Source organism: Apium graveolens, chromosome 1 (genome assembly GCF_009905375.1).
Source record: "Apium graveolens cultivar Ventura chromosome 1, ASM990537v1, whole genome shotgun sequence".
NCBI lineage: Eukaryota > Viridiplantae > Streptophyta > Magnoliopsida > Apiales > Apiaceae > Apium > Apium graveolens.
The window spans coordinates 207,131,214-207,139,177 of NC_133647.1; the positions used below are offsets into that span (position 1 = coordinate 207,131,214).

Here is a 7,964-nt window from a genome sequence, read left to right on the forward strand (position 1 = left end):
TCAAAACAAAATTATAAAATTATAAAATTAGCCTTTGATTTATAACGAACAGCTTTTTATTTCAAAGCATAGCATAATAAAAAAACAAAAATATCTCAAAACACCTTTATTTGATAGAAGATTAATGATTAGTTTGATTACTTCTTGGATGTTCTGGTTCTAATTAAGGTCATGGAAATCAACTCCATACACCTGCCTTGATCACCAACTAGCTAAGATCTCGTGCACAAAAAGCTAATAGTTAGCCACTTTAAACAAATATAGAGCAAATATTTGTACAAAATATTAAGTATATTTGCTTGCACATGAAAAATAAATACTAATGCAATTATTTTTTGTTCTATAAAATTGTGCATTCTCCTAACCTTAGAATAGCTACTTACAATGTATACAAATAATTTTTTAGTATGATAAAAAGTAATTCAAAAGGAGAGGTGATTATTTCATAATCTACCCCCTTGGCCCTAATGTACATCAAATCTGTTAGTGGATATATATTTAAACATGAAAATAACAACACTAAGCACCTTTTTATATGTGAAAGTTGGTATATGTATGGTAAAATAATCTGCCATATTTTTTGGCTATTGGCTACATAGACCTTACCTTATACAAAATTATACAGTCATGCAAACACATATCATACATATTGCTAAAAAAAACAACACAGAGTGTATAAACATTGAGATAGAGAGGGACACAGGGGCCTGAAGCATGGGTGGCTTGAAAAGCCAGGGCTACAGTGGTGAATGAAAGGCCTGGCCTCAGCTGATATGGTAGCTTCCCTGTCCCATGAGTTGGTCGTCTTATTACCACTGTGATCATCATCCCCCCTCCACCTCCACTCACGCTGTTCATCCCAGTTCCCAAGCCAAGAAAATCCATGGTAAGCCTATTAGGATACTCACTCTCAACATTCATCTGTGGATCCCCCAAAACGTTGTTATTTACTTCATGACCAACCAACATTCTACCAGCATTTTGTTAAAATTTGCAATTGATAACAAAGTATAGCCGTAAATTGTGAAATCTACCAAAACAAACTCACATAGTTATCGTAAATGAAGCTTACCGTATAAACTTTCATTAGAGAGATGAACCCATGTTTTGATACAATACTGTGATGAATTAGAGAGAGAGAGAGAGTTTACTGATTGAGAGAGTGAGAGAGAGATCAATCTACATTCCTAAAACTCATTTCTGCAAAACTTAGTTACTAAGCAACTAGCACTGGTCTTTGTTTATACATGAAAGAAGTTTGTTATTTTGCTGAGCTGTCATAATTAACTCCATGCTGAGTTGTTTATGTGCTGATGTCATGGGATGATTTGTCGAGCAGCTGCTTCTCTTTATCATACTGGAATGGCATTAGAACATTACTAGTTTGGAGAGTAACTCTTGAAAATATCCGGAATAAAGAACTTTAGGGAAAAACTCTGCAAGTTGTGAAGCGGTAGGAACATAAGATAGCTGCACCAATCCTTCTAACACCTTATCCCTTGTAAAATGCACATCAATTTCTATATTCTTTGTGGGCTCATGATGCACTGGATTTTTAGCAATGTGTATGGCACTCTGGTTGTTGCAATGCACAGTAACTGGCTTAAGATTTGTAACACCTAGTTCTTCCAATAATCTGACCAACCAAGTGATCTCTGAAGTCGCAGATGATATTGAACGATATTCAGCTTCATAGGAACTTCAAGAGAAAACACTTTATTCCTTTAATTTCCAACTTACTGGTGAGTTTCCTAACAACAGCACATAGCCAGAAATTGACCTCCTAGAATCCTGACAAGCTCCCCAGTATGAATCAAAGTATGCTTTTAGTGTTAACTGCTCACCTCCTTTCAAGGGAATCCCTAGTACTCCAGATGTGGAATCCACATATTCAACACATGCATAAGTGCATCAAAATGTGGGACTTTAGGGGACTACAGATATTGACTTAAATGTTGGACAGTGTAGGCAAGATATGGCCTTGTGTGAGTAAGAAAATTAAGTTTTCCTACTAAGCACCTGTAAGACCTAGGATCAGTATATAATTCTCCTTTATCAGCTGAAAGCTTTAAGTTCAAAGGCAGTGGAGTAGCTTTAGTCTTGAAATCTGTTATATTAGCTTCCTTCAGCAATTCTTGTGTAAACTTTCTTTGGGTTAATGTGAGACCTGAAGCAGTATAAGCAATTTCTATACCCAGAAAAAAAAACCTAGTTCCCCTAAATCTTTGATGTTGAATGTCTTGTATAAATGTACCTTGAGATCAAGAATACCTTGTGCGTCATTACTAGTGAGAATTATGTTATCAACATATACTGCAACAATGATAATGCTATCATTGGTTTTTCTAGATGAACAATGAATAATCATTCTTAGATTGCAGAAAATCTTTATTGCATGAATTAGATAATCCCTCCGGAACCAGCATATATACCACTTCAAGTAAATCTCCATGCAGATATGCATTGTTAACATCTAATTGATGTAACTTCCAACCTTTATGAGATGCTAATACAATGATACACGTGACTGTGGTCATCTTCACCACGGTAGAAAATGGTTCTTCTAAATCTATTCCCCGTTTCTGATTATAACCCTTAGAAACCAAACGTTCTTTGAAACCTATCAACAGTGCCATCAGCTTTTATGTAGTTGGTTCTGTTAAAGAACTTGTTTGGCTAATCAAAGGATGAAAAGGTGATGGTAAAGCAGAATATGTTTCTAGGTTACACCAAAGCATGAAAAGGTGATGGTAAAGCAGAATATGTTTCCAGGTTACATCAATCACTACAAGGAAAACCGACTCACACAACGGTTTTTGCCCGTTATCTGATACCCTGAAAAACGGTTGACTATTGAGCCGCCGTCTCTTACATGGATCAGACAACGGGAAAAAACTGTTGTGTGAATGAGCACAGACAACGACCAGAGTAGTAAACCTGTTGTGTTACATCCAGAATAGACAACGCATTCTTGTAACTTATATTGTAAACATCTGTATTAGTCAAGTGTTCTGGAAACGGTTGTGTAGTGTGTCCATAATAATATAAGAACAAAACAAGTAATACAACTCTTATTGTCCTCAAATGGTTGTTCTACAGATCAACACACAACACAAATGAATTAAATAGCTCTTGTAGTAAAATTCTACAGACAACACTTGCATTTTGTTTTGTGTTGTAGGAACTCTTCTCATACAAGATTTGTCCTGTTTCTTGTGTTGTGTGATTTAGTTTCACACTTGTCTTTTAGTTTACAATGTGTTGAGTTAGTGTTTAAGACATGATTCTTTTTATAACAAATGGTGTTGTCTGAACATAATTAGTTTTATAGAGAAGGGTTTTTTATTGAGTTTGGTATTGTGCGGAAATCAATATAACAAGCTTTTAGTTTTTGAAATTATTGTGCGAAACAAACTATAAGAATGTTTTAACTGGATAACTTACGGGTTAAAATCCCCTCAGACAATGGTTTCCAAATGCAAAGCAAATAAAGCAACATTGTAAAATTAATATGCCATCAAATTTAAAATCCAAAGAAAAACCATCGAGATTACAACTAAGTCATCACCATTACACTAGCAAACAACCAACCCTCCATTACTCCAGCAATCAACCAACCATCCATTACACCATTTCAACTAAAAACCAACTAAGTATAACCAAGTTCTATCTTAAGAAAAATAAGACCATTCGAGTACATGTACTTCGGGACTCTATATTGCTTGTTAAAACATATAAAAATGAAAAATCTGAATTAACTTTCTTTAGAAATTCAGGTGACATTTACATGTGCAAACACACATGACGCTTTCTCTAGTATACGCACTAATATGCCAACTATAAATACCTTTTTTGCTCAACTATATCCAACTATATTTTCCAATGAATTTTTAGCTTTTGAATCCCCTGTAATAGGTTCATATCATCCATAAATTTAGATTCCCAGGGCTTGAAGATTAATAATTGATTTTCCTGTGGTTGGCAGTTGTCCAAGACATTCTCGTGGTCTTTGCTCTCGGGTCTTGTTTTGTCCTGCAAATTCCAATAGAGAAACAAAAATATTAAGCTCCTCGTGACTAAAACTTCCTCTCTTCATAAATTCAATTCCATGTATCAATTTATGCAAATAATAAAATACTTCAGGTTTAATTTAAAACAAAAAGTTCAAACCTAATGATCACTTTTACAAACTCCATTTTCTTCTAGCAGTTATCTTTGTACAGTTCACACAAGAATCTTCAATACACTCTTCAACGATACCAACTTGGCAATCTTTGGTTAGTCAAGTTCAACCTGCAAAAAAAGTATATGTTGTTGATACACGAGAGTTGTGTAAGCTTCTATTTTATTTTGTATTCACACAAGACAATTAATAAAGACCTCCACCAAATCACAAGATTCGACCACACCTTCTAACCCATCACTCACATCTTGTCTTCTATGTTCCTGGTGTGGATGTTGGCTTCCAACAAGTATCGTCCTTTCTATTGAGAAAATACCCCTACAACAGTTGCAACTCTAGATAACTTCTTTCCTCCTCTAGAAACAATCTATACATGGGCTTGGTTAAACATATCATAAAGTTTATATAATCTCTCCGCATCCCATTCAAACTTGTTTACCAGGTACTACAAACAACCAATAGTTTGATAAAAATAGAACAAAGTTAAGATACATGCATTCTTGAATCATAGTACTTGCAAAACCAATAATTTCTTAAATCAATCATATAACTTTGTTTAGAATAGACAGCATGAAAATTTATTTAATCTGAAGCAAAAAATATTAATTAAAAGCAATAAAATCAAGATAAGAACAAATCATATATTAAAAGCATCCAAAAATCAAGAATCTATTGAAACAAAATATGTGAATTGAGCAATCATATAACTAAAATTTATCCAGCAGCTAAGAAAACATACATACACTGATAAGAGTGAGCAATCAAAAATTAATTAATATCATAGGACCACCTGCAAAATGGATGAAATAAAATTGCAGTATAAAATTACATGACATAACAAATTAGTAGGTTTTTAATACTAATACATTAATTGAACATATGAGCTCCTTTAATAATATATGAAAAGAATATAAAACCCAAGGCAATGAAAATAAAATCATTTAAAAAAGAAATAAGACAAGTTTATACCTTTAACCCAAAAATCGAACTAGGGTTTGCCTTTGAAATCGAGCTTTTGAATAACTCGAGTTAGGGGTTAGTTTCTAAGATTTGAATTGGGGTTTGGGTTTGGATTTAGAGAGGTGAGAGGTTAGAGTAAATTGAGGTGTTAAAAATTAGGTTTTAATTACACAGATGGTGTGATGGAAAGAGAGGCCGCATAGGAAGTTCAAAGAGAGAGAACATGAGAGAAAGGGAGTTACAGCTTAGAGAGGGAGATGGACTACCATGTAAAGGGGAAATGAGTGAACAAAATATGGGGAGATAGAGAGAGAGAGATCCATGAGATGGGGGAGTTGGGACAGAAAGAATGGGGAGATGGAGAGAGAGAGTCAGTGATGAGAAGGGAGAGTTGGGAGAGAGAGAACAGGGAAAATAGAGGGGTGAGAGCAGAGACCGATGAGAAGGAGATATAAACGCGGTTAACAAAATGGGGGGAGATATAAGGGGAAAATAAAATTTTCACTTGGGGGCAAACTAAAAATAGAGGAGTTGGAATGAAAAAATGGCCTAAAAAGTGAAATTTGGGTGAAGGGGGAAATGAAAATTTAAACAAGGGGAAAATGAAAAAGTGGGGTTTAAGGTGAAATAGGGGTAAATAGATATTTTTTTATTTATATGTATTATTTTATAATTTTTATAATTTTACTTTATTTTATAAGAAGATAATCAAAATTAATATATCTTAACATCCGTATGGTTGGATCGTCGAAAAATTTATTTAAATAATCATTTTGTTAATGAGGAACGTGTCTAGTTTGAGAAAGTAGTACTTCAACTAGAATCTTCTTGTAAAGTTATGCAAGATATTTTTTTGAATTTATAAATTATTACATAAAATTTTAGATTACATATTAATATAATAAAATTCAATCTAACATTTTCATTAATTTATAATTCACTTAAACAAATATATATTAATATCCATATGGTTGGATATTAGAAAAAAATCATTTCAAAAAATTATTTTGTTAAGCAGGAACGAAATCCATTTTAGGAACTACCACTTTCACTACATTTTCATTATAATTTCAAGCAAGATATATTTGAAAATTTTAAAATATTTTTTAAGTGAATAAAATCAATATATATCAACATCAACAGTTTAAGGAATATATATTAACAAAGTAGATAAAATATATGGCATTAAAAATAATTGTCTGAAATTTAAAATGTGTTGTCTTAACAAAAGTCATACAACAGTTTTTAATATAAAACAATTGTGGGATGTAATATCAACCAAATAAATAGTGCCAAATTCATACAACGGTTTATAACAAAAAAAGGTTATTTAAAAACAATGTCAATAACGGTTTCCAAGAAAAAAACCGTTGTTGAATCACACAACGATATTTTTAAAAAGCCTGTTGTACATAGTTTATACGACAACGTCTGAGAAAAATCATTTTAAAAAATTAATCCTGTAAATCGGGAACGAGTCTCGTTGTCGGGAGGGGTACTTTTACCAAATATTTCTAATCATGGCATGCAAAATGAATTTCAAATTTTTTAATAATTTGTTCTTATGACTAAAATCTATATATCTTAACATCCGTACGGTTGGATCGTCGAAAAAATCATTTTAAAAAATTAATCCTGTAAATCGGGAACGAGTCTCGTTGTCGGGAGGGGTACTTTTACCAGATTTTTCTAATCCTGGCATGCAAATGAATTTCAAATTTTTTAATAATTTTTTCTTATGACTAAAATCGATATATCCTAACATCCGTACGGTTGGATCGTCGAAAAAATCCTTTTAAAAAATTAATCCTGTAAATCGGGAACGAGTCTCGTTATCGGGAGGGGTACTTTTACCAGATATTTCTAATCCTGACATTCGAGATGAATTTCAAATTTTTTAATACTTTTTTCATGTGACTAAAATGAGTATTTCTTAACATCCGTACGGTTGGATCGTCGAAAAATCATTTTAAAAAATTAATCCTGTAAATCGGGAATGAGTCTCGTTGTCGAGAGGGGTACTTTTACCAAATTTTTCTAATCCTGGCATGCAAAATGAATTTCAAATTTTTTAATAATTTGTTCTTATCACTAAAATCGATATATCTTAACATCCGTACGGTTGGATCGTCGAAAAATCATTTTAAAAAATTAATCCTGTAAATCGGGAACGAGTCTCGTTGTCGGGAGGGGTACTTTTACAAGATTTTTCTAATCCTGACATGCAAAATGAATTTCAAATTTTTTAATAATTTTTTCTTATGACTAAAATCGATATATCCTAACATCCGTACGGTTGGATCGTCGAAAAATCATTTTAAAAAATTAATCCTGTAAATCGGGAACGAGTCTCGTTGTCGGGAGGGGTACTTTTACCAGATTTTTCTAATCCTGATATACAAAATGAATTTCAAATTTTTTAATAATTTTTTCTTATGACTAAAATCGATATATCCTAACATCCGTATGGTTGGATCATCGAAAAATCATTTTAAAAAATTAATTCTGTAAATCGGGAATGAGTCTCGTTGTCGGGAGGGGTACTTTTACCAGATTTTTCTAATCCTGACATGCAAAATGAATTTCAAATTTTTTAATAATTTTTTCTTATGACTAAAATCGATATATCCTAACATCCGTACGGTTGGATCGTCGAAAAATCATTTTAAAAAATTAATCCTGTAAATCGGGAACGAGTCTCGTTGTCGGGACGGGTACTTTTACCAAATTTTTCTAATCCTGCCATGCAAAATGAATTTCAATTTTTTTAATAATTTATTCTTATAACTAAAATCGATATATCTTAACATTCGTACGGTTG

The 7,964-nt window shown here is 32.7% G+C and overlaps 1 long non-coding RNA gene across 6 annotated transcripts; it reads right to left on the reverse strand.

Moving 5' to 3' along the window:
* Positions 1 to 3,522: 3,522 nt before the first annotated feature.
* LOC141724593 (uncharacterized) lies at positions 3,523 to 5,578 on the reverse strand. 6 transcript variants are annotated; one of them, XR_012576774.1, is made up of 4 exons: positions 5,153 to 5,578; positions 4,381 to 4,501; positions 4,171 to 4,293; positions 3,523 to 4,032 (listed from the first exon to the last, which is right to left on the reverse strand). It is a non-coding gene; the product is annotated as an uncharacterized LOC141724593 (long non-coding RNA). The 6 variants fall into 6 exon arrangements; XR_012576782.1 differs by having other exon boundaries at positions 4,429 to 4,550; XR_012576780.1 differs by having other exon boundaries at positions 4,410 to 4,550.
* Positions 5,579 to 7,964: the final 2,386 nt, after the last annotated feature.